At 36.6% G+C, this 13,866-nt stretch overlaps 1 protein-coding gene across 7 annotated transcripts in view; it reads right to left on the reverse strand.

Moving 5' to 3' along the window:
* ZFHX3 (zinc finger homeobox 3) overlaps positions 1 to 13,866 on the reverse strand; it is a 718,852-nt gene that overhangs the window by 432,008 nt on the left and 272,978 nt on the right. For 5 of the 7 annotated variants that reach the window (XM_075838516.1, XM_075838514.1, XM_075838519.1 and 2 more), the window contains 2 exons: positions 13,431 to 13,516; positions 8,540 to 8,574 (listed from right to left, as the gene is read on the reverse strand). The exons of 1 other annotated variant lie outside the window; for it this stretch is intronic. The gene's annotated coding sequence lies outside the window, so the exon portion shown is untranslated. The remainder of the gene's footprint in view (positions 1 to 8,539; positions 8,575 to 13,430; positions 13,517 to 13,866) is intronic. One more of the 7 variants, XM_075838512.1, reaches the window with a different exon arrangement.

A 13,866-nucleotide genomic window follows, 5' to 3' on the forward strand; every position in this document is an offset into this window, starting at 1 on the left:
CAATAGTTATTTTGATTGTTTAAATGTTTTTACAAAAATCTTTTTAGATTAAAAAATTCCGATTTTTGTTACTTACTCTGCGCTCACTGATTTAAGTGGAGCCGTAAGGTGCAAAAGACTAAATGAGCAGGACCTCAGGCGCACACACAATTCTAAATGCATTTTGTGAATTTCAGTCATCAAATGGCGCAAGTAAAGATGCACTTCATTAAACATAATAATGCAAAGGACATATATCTTTGCTCTACTTTTTTTTTATTCCTTTCCTCCATAAGGGTGGGGGGCATCTTATAGTTGCATATTCCAATGTAAATTAGGATACATTGTTGTACGGCTGAGTGAATGACTACAGGGCCAAGAATTGTTCTTCTATGCTATAAACAAAATTCAATAAAGAACTATATCCCAAACATAACAGATAACTCTACATATAATACTGAGAAAATACAGCAAAAATGCACAATAGCGACACAAGAAAATCATGTGTGGCTGAGCAGATGGGAGGAAGAAACCTTAGCCACAACTGGCATCATATCATAAGTCTATACTGCATAACACATGATGAAATGTAATTCTTACAGACAAATAAAAAAGTCATAATATGAATAAATGGAAATATTTGGAGACAGATTATTTTTCATTTATATTGTTATAACTTATTTTGAGTAATACACTTGAAAATCTGCATTTAGCACAGAATAAAAGTATAACATTTATATTAATATGATTTTGGATTAAAGGTATTCATTTCTAGGCTATCTATCTATCTATCTATCTATCTATCTATCTATCTATCTATCTATCTATCTATCTATCTATCTATCTATCTATCTATCTAATAGCCCTTATTTATCTAATATCTATCAATCTTTCTATCTATTTATTTAATATATGTCAATCTTGCTATCTATATTTCTAAAAACTATCTTTCTATCTATTTAATATCTATCTATCTATGGATCTATCTATCTAATATTTATCAATCTTTCATTCTATCTATCTATCTATCTATCTATCTATCTATCCATCTATCTCATCTATCTATCTATCTATCTATCTATCTATCTATCTATCTATCTATCTATCTATCTATCTATCTATCTATCTATCTATCTATCTATCTATCTATCTATCTATCTATCTATCTATCTATCTATCTATCTATCTATCTATCTATCTATCTATATCTATGTATCTATCTATCTAATATATCTATCTATCTATCTATCTATCTATCTATCTATCTATCTATCTATCTATCTATCTATCTATCTATCTAATCTATCGCATATATACGAGTAATACAAAAAAGCCTTGTCTATTCCAAAACTGCTTCAATGTGATGCGTTCTTTAATTATTTTTTTTATCTCTATAGGGGATTGAAGATTAATTTTCGACTAGAACATTCCAATTTCTATTTATCTTTATTTAAACCGTATATATCCAATAATCAATGAACCAGTTAATAATGCATGAAAGTCAATTAACTATTAATTAACAATTCTTTTTTCAAGATGCATCATATTCCACAAGACACAGATGTATAAGGCATTTACATTGATTTTGTGTGATTTGTCTGTTATGCATATTTGTCAACATTTGTTCTTGGGTTGCCAAAGCCAATCAATCATGTCTAAAAACCAGATAAAAAGTAATCAGCTACAAATTAGAATCTAATTGACACAAAGGACGGCATTGTTTTTTGTAAGATAAATTTAGCAAATGGTCCCATCAAATGCTTTTTGCTGCACAGCAATTGTAAGTGAGATATACAAAATATCTAGATATAGAAAAGTCATGTCTCATGCTAAAAAATATAGACGAGAATATAATAAAATTCAAATTTCACAATTGATGTTTAGTAGAATAGGCAGAATGAAACAACAAAAGTGTTTTATTAAATTATTTTGTTTTATTTTTATTTCTAACTTTAATTTTTAATGGGGTTATATGAGATTAGCCAAAAAAAGTCTGTTTTTTCAGAAACAGCACCACTCTTGTTTATAGGTAGTATTCAGTATTGCAACCCAATCCCATGAAAGTGAATGGGGATGAACTGCAATACCAGACATTGAATCAACAAGAGTTGCGTTTTTTCTGTCAAAAAACAACAGCCCATTATATTTACGACAGATCTGTGATTTAGAGCTCTCAATAGTAAGGAGGGACTATTGCATTTTAAGCAGACCCTAAGCTTGTGTTTATGATGGACTGGAGTGAGTCTAAGGAATCTCCCCATTCTTCACACTTAACCACTGAAAGGAAGAATAGACTTTCCCAGTCGGATTCCCAGGTCACAATTCCCAGAATAGTCTCTGGTTGGCGGTGGTTGTGCTGTAGATGAGTCAGGAACATAGCTGGGGCTTGTCAACAGATTAGTATAGCTCAAATCTGTGGCACTCTGTAAATGATCTAGGTGCTATGGATAGGGTTCCCACCCCGTCAATATTAACAAGATAAACTCGAGCACTCCTGTGGTCAATATGCAAAGAAAATTATTTTATTTTATTTTATTTTCGGCTAAGGCAAACGTTTCAGCCACAATCCGGCTTTTGTCAAAACTCTACTGCCGCTGGTCAATAGAAAAACCTTAGGGAGCGCTATAGAATGAGGTAACTAGTACCATAAAGAAATGCGTCGCTTTGCTGGGGTCAAGGTCAGGAACAGGATCAGAGTCAGCAATAGTAATAGGAACAATTGCCAAAAAATAATAAACCTTGATCTGCAGGTGAAGAGTGAAAGCTAGAGTCCCCTTTAAATAGCCTGCCAGGAACCAACGTCATCTAGGAGTGCCGGTTGCCCCTAGGAATCTGACACTGCTGGAAGTGGAGGAGGGCCATAGCCAGATTCAACAGGGCCGCGGCTGAAGGCAGTAACAGAAAAGGATGCATCTGGTTGCCCAACGCCGCTGGAACCGTGCGCAAAGTGGGTAACACTTTGTGTATGTTAAGGGCCATTATAGCGATGTCGGATGTGACTTTAAGTTCAGACTTTCACTTTCCCGCATATGACGTAGGGTAAAGTGGCAGTCTGAAGCCGCCTCAGTGCTAACTCCTAAAACTGGAAATCAGCACAGTTCCCCCTATGAAGCATGAGGACAGAGGCTGGTGACATCATACACCAGGGGACTAGAGTTCTGCTTTGAAAACACTTTGGTCCTCTAGCTTTATTAAAGATTATGTCATCAAGACAAACCTCCTCGAATCAGGGCAACATGAGGAACAGCACTCCCCTAATCTTCTCTTTTACGCTCAACATATTTATAAGAAAGGCTCTTGAGGTCCTACTTTGCTGCAAGCTTCCATAGGCCCTGTTACAATCATGTCTCTACACGAGTAGGAGTATCTCAGGTGGTCCTGTAAGCTGGGGCTGGATAAAAAATTCTCCCCAGAATTACAGCTTTTCCCAGAAATAAAAGGAGATGCAATACTTAAGAGCTACATACATCCACTCTACACTAAGGCATCAAGGACTGTTAATCAAAGTGACAAAATCAGAAGGTGGATGACTGTGATATAAGACAAAGACAGACCAAATAAAGTATAATCATTAGCCCTCCGTCCCTAAATAATTTGCTGTAGAGTCAGTAGGTCTGAGAAAAAACTGTGTAGGCTACAAGAAGTGCCATGTGTTGGTGCTCTTTAACAGTGCAAAGTTACCAGTACCTGTAGAAACACCTCCAGTAGCCCTCTTCAGGCCACTTGGCCGTTGGCTTTTTGACCAGTAGTCAACATCTTGCCATCCATTTTTCATGGATGTCAAACACTCATACACCTACACCATAAACTATGTATATTACTTAAGTTGCAAAAACATTCTTTGATTTATGGTTATTTTTTTTCTTCATTTATAATGTTATTGTGTGTTATGGTCCCACACAGATAATGTATAGGTGGTACCGTAATAAATAGTATATATTTTACAGTTATCAACAGAATAATGATTTTGTTAAAATAAGTGTAAAGGATCTGCCAGACACAACTTCTGTGTCGACGCCCATAGGTAATCAGTCTGCACCTGCTTCTATGTCTGTGAGACTGACTCCATCTTCCACCACCCAGGATGGCAGGCTTAGGAGTGGGAGAGCCTATCACAGCCTGGCCAGACGGAGCTAGCTCCCGCCCTCTGTCTATTTATACCTGCCTTTCCTGTTCCTCCTTTGCTTGTGATTCTTCTCTGTTGGTTTCCTGGCCCTGCTGCAGCTTCTTGAACTACTGATCCTCTGCTCGTGATTGACCTTGGCTTTTCTGACCACTCCTCTGCTCTGCGTTTTTTTACCTCGCTCATCTCCTGGTTTGACTCGGCTCGTTCACCTCTCTTGTTGCTCACGGTGTTCCCGTGGGCAACTTCCCCATTTCCCTGGCTTCTTTGTACCCTTGTCTGTTTGTCTGTCGTGCACCTATTGAGTGTAGGGACCGTTGCCCAGTTGTACCCCGTCGCCTAGGGCGGGTCGTTGCAAGTAGGCAGGGACTGAGTGGCGGGTAGATTAGGGCTCACTTGTCTGTTTCCCTACCCCGACATTACAATAAGACATACGGCTAATTTTTTTCCCCCGCGTTCTACAGGAGTCAGTCAGGTTCAGTTAACATTTCATGACTATGTGCCCCTCTATCATACATTGCATGTAAAGTCCTATTTTTCTAAATAAATATTAAATTACTATTTTTATTTTAAGTAAATGTACAAGAGTAGCAAATATTAAAGCAGGGTTTTCCAATTTCAGTCCTTAAAGGAATACTCCTAGGGCAGAGCTTGAAGGGGAGGTGCTTGGCTTCGTGTTCTTTCAATCCCTGTGTCATGCGCCGCCCCCTCAGGCCCTGCAGTTTTTCCTGGAGTGTCATTCCCATTATCTTGATTGGGAGATACTATATACCAAAAGTTTATAAAGTATATTCAATATGGTCTATGTAATATGATGGACCTTTAGGGCAAAGCCCCACGTGGCGGAATTGCTCTGGAATTCCTCTGTGGACACTCCGCAGCGTTAATCCGCAGCGGACCCGTTTCTCCATTGCCTTCCACTTCTTTTTAGTAGGCTTCGTTTAGACGAGGCGGAAAATTCCACTGCGGAGCATAGGCTGCGGTGCGGAATTTGGTGTCCGCAGCATACAATGGATGTTGCGGACCAGTGGCGGACTGGTTGCGGACCCATTGCGGAAGTTCTCCATTGACTTCAATGGAGATTCTAAATTCCGCAATGAAGTCCGCAGATGTCATGTACATGTTATGTGTGCTGCGGATGCGTATTGCTTTTTTAACATGACATTTCTTCATTCTGGCTGGACCTATGTATTTCTAGGTCTACAGCCAGACTGAGGAAGTCAATGGGGCTCCCGTAATTACGGGTGACTATGTGTGTGCACCCGTAATTACGGGAGCGTTGCTAGGCGACGTCAGTAACTGGACAGTGACTACCGATCCCAATATACAGCAACATGTAAAAAAAATAGAAGTTCATACTTACCGAGAACTCCCTGCTTCTTTCTCCAGTCCGGCTTCCCAGGATGACGTTTCAGTCTAAGTGACGGCTGCAGCCAATCACAGACTGCAACGGTCACATGGACTGCCGCGTCATCCAGGGAGGTCGGGCTGGATGCCGAAAGAGGGACGCGTCACCAAGACAACGGCCGGTAAGTATGAAATTCTTTTACTTTCACTAGGGAAAGTGCTGTCCCTTCTCTCTATCCTGCACTGATAGAGAGAAGGGAAGTACTTTCACCGCAATACGCAGCAGTTAGTCCGCATCAATTTACTGCACATATTGGGCAGATCCGCCACAGAATCTGCAACGCAGATTCTGTGCGGCATTGATGCGGACAGTTGCGGAAGAAAACCGCCACGTGGGGCCATGCCCTTATGCTCTAACCTTTAGATCACTAAATTATGCTAACAATTGGTTTAAAAGAAAAGGAAAGTAAAATGTTAATATTTATTTCATAGTAAGAACTTTACTAAGAAAACGTTCTGGACAACACTCATGTCTTGATGCAAAAAAAGGTGAACGTTAATACCGTCGTGCGCGTTTGTGAGTGCTGTCTAGAACTTTTCTTATTGCTGTTATAATACCTTATAATACCTTAATGGCCTTACAACGCCCACCATAGTAATAAAGTTTTTTTTTTACCCCTATATTTTAACAGCCCATAATAACTTTTATATAACTTTTATATTGGGTGCTGGTTACAGTGCAGTAGATACAACAGGATTGAAAGATTCTTCACGTAGGGGCACTGGAGGAAATGCACTGAGCATGTGTGGAGCAAACAGAGTTGATTTAAACTGAGCATGCTCTGTGTAGATTAGAGCAAATCCGGACCACCCCCTGTAACGGACGTCACAAATGACGCTCTTACATTGTGGAGGCCGGAAGAGAGCTCTGTCACAGAACGAACAGGACGTCATTGGAAGTCTCAAATTCACATGGGATTGGCTTCACCGCACCCACGACGTGATCAGAAAACCAAGACAATTTCGGCAGAATAAGTTATTCATAAAGTTATTTGCTTTGACAGCTGCAGTGATGTAGCCGTTACATAGTTAGTCCCGGAAAAACTCTTTAACAATAATAATGGATACATGACAATAAACTGTAACTTAAACTAAGCCACCAGTATATAAGTTTCATATGCAATTCTTGTTACAAGTAATTATAATCATAATAGCGATTCATATAAATTTTTTAATTCTTTATTTAAAAACAATAGATTTTTTCCGTAGTTTAGTAGTATTTACATTTCCTTATCCCACAAATACTTCTACATGCATTAAGAATGAATGTATTAATATATCAAATTGTTATTAACGTTACTTGCACATTTTCTAAAAATCTCAGATTTTACCTAAATCACATTTATAAATGTTTATTTTATTATAATACATTGTGATCATAAATTAATCATAAATGAATCAATAAAGATACACTTTAATTTTTAGACAAGGTAAAGACTGTATTTCTACCTAAAATGGCTAGCATCAAAGTAATAGTAATAGGAAAAAAAAATCCAGAACAATGGTGCTATTTCTAAAATCAAACATTAAACTTTGGTCTATGAAGCTTTTGCTTGTAGGGAATATAATTTGTAAATTTTATTTTATGGGGTACAAAGGGCTGGAAGGGGTTCAAAAATTGCCGCTGGCTGAATGGTTGGAACATTTATCACTATGATCATGTAAGGTGAATGATAACTTTACTCCAGATTAATCATAGCAGAATCCTTTTAAAGAAGCTCTCCACTTTATTTTTTTATTAATTGTTTTATTTAATGGAGGGTGCAATAAAAAAAATTAAGTGGAGTGCTCCTTTAAAGAAGGAATTTAGTTTTAAACTACATTGAAAAGCTATTCCTTTAATATAACAAACAGGTAGACATAAAATATATTTAGATTATATCATATTACACAATTATTCGAAAAAACAATCTTTGGATAATTTTAAACTGAAATGTTGATATTTTCAAGTCAGTGTAAATTTCCCAATGAAGGAAATTCCTACAAACAATCCTATTACCAGAACAGGTTTTCAATAAACAATTATTGCAAATTTATGTCTTCTGATATATATTTTTAAATATAATAAATGAACAAATATAGACGTTTTGTTAAAATAAAAAAAAATAAGAATTAGATTTAGGAAAATATGTAAAAAAAATTGTATTTGAATTACTGTAAATTATTAATGGGACTGTACAAATGATGTGAATATATTTTATATATATGATATATAGTTATTTTAAATATGTATATTAAAAATATATTTAATGTAATTAAATGTAAATATAAAAATATTATAATAAATAGATATTAAACTTTATTGAATATAAATTAAATGTAATTATAAAAGTATTACTATTATCTTTAGTTTATATTTTTTCCTATATATTGAATTTTTTGCCATGTAGCTCACCCTCCCACATGCGCATAAAAATGAGTGGTCACTCACCCTCTAGTTGTACCTTCCTTATAGCCTCTTCCTCCTCCCCTTGAGTTTAATAAGGGATATCTGATGGCCTTGCAGTGTTAAGGTGTCACCGTGCTACCTCAATCAGACACTCTATCGCTCATGCAGCAGGTCAGTTCAATTCTATAGTATCATTTCCATATGATACACTGATAGCACTCCACAGTGAACTAGCTGAATCAAGGCTTGGACTGTCAGCCTGACAGCTGGGACAGTTCCTGCTGCGGCTTACTTGTTAATCAATGTATTACACGGATATTTTACAAACATGGAGACTAACCGGCTCAGACCATGGAGAGTAAGATTACGACAATCAGACATTCAAATTAAAAGATTTTTGCAAGGTGGGAGGAATCGGCTCAATATTTTTAGCATTTTCTCGTATTAAAATAAATGTAATTTCTATTTTTCTATTAAAAGGAATTATGAGATTCATTTTAATCTGCTTAGTCACATGATTAAATAATAAAAACGTTTTTCTTTTAATTTTTTGCAGCGTTCGCAAATAGTATAAAAAAAATAATACAACAGGACATAAAATATACATATATTTTATTTTTTTACTTGGCGTGTATACTTACATTTACAGTGTGATAGACAATAGTTATTATTAGAACTATAAAAAAGACACAAAAGACAGAAAAATCACTGTCATTTTAATGAGTCAATTAATTAATGCTTTGCAGAAAATATCTGTGCATGAAATCTGAAGAGACGCAATTAAATAGAGACAAATACAAATATTTACATAGCACTCATCAATCTTCTTTAATAGAAGAGATTTTCTGCTCCGACACATTACTGCAAAAGTGTCACAAAGAATTCTTCCTGTCACCGCTAAATGCAGCTTCAGGCAGAATCTTTAAAAAATACTAACATGTACAAAATGCATTTGTGAGGAAGAAGGTGTATGTCATTCAATCTTTACACACGTTACCACCCTATATTATTAGAGCAGGGAGCCAGAAAATATCACTGAGGCATCACTTATCTGGCATATAAAAGGTTAACTCAATAATGGGCAAAATGTCTATGAAAAATTGTCAATTGTAAAAGTAGCAAAATACTTATGAGTTACAAATAAATCTATCAAACATCTATCTATCTCATACCTATCTATCTATCTATCTATCTATCTATCTATCTATCTATCTATCTATCTATCTATCTATCTATCTATCTATCTATCTATCTCATATCTATCTATCTATCTATCTATCTATCTATCTATCTATCTATCTATCTATCTATCTATCTATCTATCTATCTATCTATCTATCTATCTATCTATCTATCTATCTATCTATCTATTTATCTATCTCATATCTATCTATCTCATATCTATCTCATATCTATCTATCTATCTATCTATCTATCTATCTATCTATCTATCTATCTATCTATCTATCTATCTATCTATCTATCTATCTATCTATCTATCTATTTATCTATCTCATATCTATCTATCTATCTCATATCTATCTCATATCTATCTATCTATCTATCTATCTATCTATCTATCTATCTATCTATCTATCTATCTATCTATCTATCTATCTATCTATCTATCTATCTATCTATCTATCTATCTATCTACCTATCATGACTCTGTAGTACTAATTAATTTATAGAAAATAAATCAGTATAACAGTATATGCATATAGCTATAAACACATGATTTTATTCTCAGTAGATATACAGCTATACTATATAACATTATATTGTAGTATTATTATTTTTTATTTTTCCATATATTTGATTATCGGTAATTTTTTTTGTACAATTTGAAACAAATTATTCAATACATAAATTAGGTTGTTATTTTACTTTACACTCTTAGTTATCCAAAACTTTGTGCTATCTTTAATTAATCTTCCAAATGTCAAATGGTTGGGAGTCACCGAAAATACTTACATTAGACTAAGGCCCCATGCACACGACCGTAAAAATCGTCCGTAATTGTGGAGCGCATTTACGGTCCGCAATTACGGACACATTTACTTCTATTGTCCACGGACACCTTCCCGTTTATTTTCGGGAAGGTGTCCGTGCCGTAGAAGTGTACCGCAAAAGATAGGACATGTTCTATCTTTTGCTTTTTACGGTCCGTGCTCCCATACTTCGTATGGGAGAACGGGCCGAAAACGCGGGTGGCAGACTGGGCCGTGCCCGCAATTGCGGCCCGTGAATACAGGCACGGCCGTGTGCATGGGGCCTTTCAACATTTTTCTACTCTTTTCTTAGTTATTGCCAACTCAGTGTTTGGAAAGTTACTGAAAAAAGGCCGTAGTCCTCCATAGAATTTGTAAAGTGACTTTAAACTTCATTAACTTCCACAAATTAATTGTTAGTATTTAGCCTTATGTATAGTGCTTTGGCAATGCTTTAGGTCATTTCTTAGGACTCTGTTCTTCTAATGTTGCCTATACTTCTGCACCTGGGTGGATTTCATAAGCCTACTGTTCCACTGATGTCCCATTCCATAATTGGAAATGTTGACTTTATCTACATGGAGGTAGAGCCCTTGGATGCGGGAATGACAGATCCCAATCGGCACTGAAGCTGTTAACGTTCATGTACACTGTCAGGAACCGAGTTATTGCTTGCCATTTAAACTGGTAGTGTGCTCGCTTCCTGGAGAGATTTTGATATTTCTGAGGTACATCATATAATCACTAACAAGGTAAGGAGCTACATACATCAAGGTCTCCAGTGCTGGCATATCATGTTAATTTTGTTCCATCTCTCGCTCTCAACTCAACACGTGACTGAAAGAGAAAGGTCACATCTTCTGTCGCTTCTGCCTGACGAATTCTCAGAGACGCTGGGCACGGAACTGCAGATAGTTAAAGGCAGCTGAGCAAAGCAATCAGCCATTTTCTGTATGAATCGTAAAAAAAAAAACCTCCATCTTGGGCTAAGGCAAGAGATTAGATGTCTAGCAGACGCCTCACACCCAAACCATTTATTACACATTTCTCCAGCCTTTTATCCTCATACTGCTATTTTCCTTCTTTCACTGAGGGATATTTTAGCAAAATTAGGAAGCAGAGGTCTATGAATGCTGCAGAAAGCATACAGGATTGTTACCGGCTCACCAAGTCATAACTAGCCAGGCATATTTAGAAAGGAACAATTGTCACGACCAAGAGAAAAAAAGACATTGGAGGTCTATGATGCTACCGATCACCATTAATTTACAGCACCCCATAAAGCACCCTATTAACACCATGTATAAAAATAAAAATCTGCTTGGAATCCATTGAATATGTTATTGTTTGAATCAACGGCTATCAGTCTGTACACAGAAAAAATAAATAAACGCCTACATTATAGCAAGTACACCTGATGAAATCAATATACATATACATAAATGGAGGGTGAGATCCCGGTGGTGGGCCCCGGCACTGACACAATAATGGGTTCAAAAAGGTCCAGCAGAAGACAACCCCATTTAGAGGTGACTTTGGAACCAATCACTAGGGTCTATTACTTATGGGTTGATTCACCAATAACCTATTAATATAGATATGTTCTGTGTGTACAAACAAAGAATACAATGTAAGTAAAAATGCGCATGTTCTGTATAGATGGAGGGATGACCCAAGGAAGGCAGTCCAAGACTGCGTAAACATTTACACTATGTACATTTTTGTTTATTGAAGATGTATATTATTTATTTTTATAGCTTGTGCTAATCAGAATAATCACGGGAGAGATACTTATGTGGGGCTTCTTTTATTTACGCCAAGATCACATTGGTGAAGATCTAGAACTGGTTTCCAGAATGAATGGCCTCTATGGAGAGAGTAAAAAACGCGCGAAAATCAGTCCGTGTGTGTTATTGCATCAGTGTGCTTTGAGAGTGGCATACGTTTTTCACACACTCGCAAAGCACTTCTTTTTTTTTTTCAAAGGAATTGATGGGCAAATCACGCACCTATTGACTTCAATAGGTGCGTAGGTGCGTGAAAACGCACCAATATAGGACATGCAGTGAGTTTAATGCACAGTGGACTCTTGCTGCGTGAAAACTCACGCATGTGTGAATAGCTCCAATGAAATCAATGAAGAGCACGCAGACGAGATTCTCGTTCGTGTGAATGGGCCCTAAACCCCACTTTTCCACTGCTCGAAAAGTTCTGTTGCTGAAAATCAGACCCAACTTCTAAGCAAAAGACATTGTATACTGATTGACAGTGATGAACTCACGTGTTGGCCGCAACAGTATTATTACTAGCCGGAATAAGTTTTTCTCCCAATATTAGGCCCCATGCACACGACTGTATTTTTAATCTGTAATTACGGACCCATTCATTTGTATGGGCTACGGACACCTTTCCATAATTTTATGGATGGGCGTCCGTGCCATAGAAATGATAAAACATGTCTTTTTTTGTCTATGGGCGCTTCCGTAAATACAGACGGAAGCATTGCTAAGCGACGCCAGGGGATTACCCTAGATTCCTCCCTGTTTTTTATGTTGATCCGTAAATACGGATGCATTATGGATGAACTACGGCCCGTATTTACGGACACTCTTCCGTATATATGCGGATGATTTACGGATGACTACGGATTCGTATTTACGGACAGTATTTACAGATGGATTCAAAATACGAGGGAAAACAGGCCCCCTCATAGCTGTATGGAGGAAAGACAGCGACAACAGCTTTGTGCACATTTCTGAAATCAGAACCGAAGTTGTCACCTTTATTAAAATATTTAAAATCTAGAAAAATGAATTTGACCTTTAAGTGGCATAAGACTTGTATGACCATTATTTCAAACATAGGGCTACAATTGAATTAGGAAAAGGCTACTACCCTGGGTAATATCTGGTCTTTTTGGCCAGTAGTATCAGCATTCTTTCTCTAGCATTTCCCTTAATTGTGTACTTTACATTTTACAAAAGCTAAACATAGTGAAGACAAACTGAAAAATGATATCATATTTTTCAAATTATCATTGCAAACAGATGATTTGCCCTGAGTTTAGGAATATGAAGGATTTTTGCCCAGGTATGGATATGGTAAGAGCTCCACGCAGTGAATATGAATTCTCTCCTCAATTCTGAGGCATATTGAATGTGAAATTTAGAATAAACTTTATTTTAGAAGCCCCCAATGCGGTCATATTTTAATGCTTGACCCGGGCCAGACGCCTTTCTACTGAACAAAATTCAGATCATGAAAGACACCGCTGGGATTTATGGTGATGTAAGTTGGAGTCAGTAAGCTACGTGGGTTCTGTAATTGTGCCTGTAATATGGAAGGTAAATTGTGGTGTACTATGCCGGGAACGTCCTAAATGGTGTTTAGCAAAATATAATTTTTAACACTTTTTATCATGTAAAAATTGAATGGTTGCCGTTCTTCTTATGTTACTATAAATTTTGTAAATCACTTTTTAATTTGTTAAAACTTATGGCTGTTCATAGTCAGTAATAAAATAAAGCCAACAAATCCTTACCCTGTATGTCCAATCTTGAGTGGGTTCCTATGTTAGTAGGTATTTGTGTTTCCTCTTAACATCACTTTGAGTGGTTCACTTACTGTCTAGAAATAAATAATATAACATAAAAAACATGGCAGACTGACAAGTAGAAACATATTTCTTCCTGTCGTTAAGTGTAAGTTATAAATTTGTGATTCCTGCCTGGTTTTACTAGTGACAGACAAGACTCCCAAAGGGTTACCCCCCACCACCACCTCAGATGGAAAGAAAGTATTGATGTTGTAGTGACATATCGGCAGACAACCACATTTGTCAGAAATAATTTAAGATAATTACTTTAAAAATGAAGATAATTGGTGCAGAGGGAATACATCTCCAGGGTTTAAACAACTTGTGTAGGTGAAGAAACCATAAAACACACTATAGATATAAGGAAAAAGCCTGACTGCCG

This window comes from Rhinoderma darwinii, chromosome 9 (assembly GCF_050947455.1).
Source record: "Rhinoderma darwinii isolate aRhiDar2 chromosome 9, aRhiDar2.hap1, whole genome shotgun sequence".
Classification (NCBI taxonomy): Eukaryota; Metazoa; Chordata; class Amphibia; order Anura; family Rhinodermatidae; genus Rhinoderma; species Rhinoderma darwinii.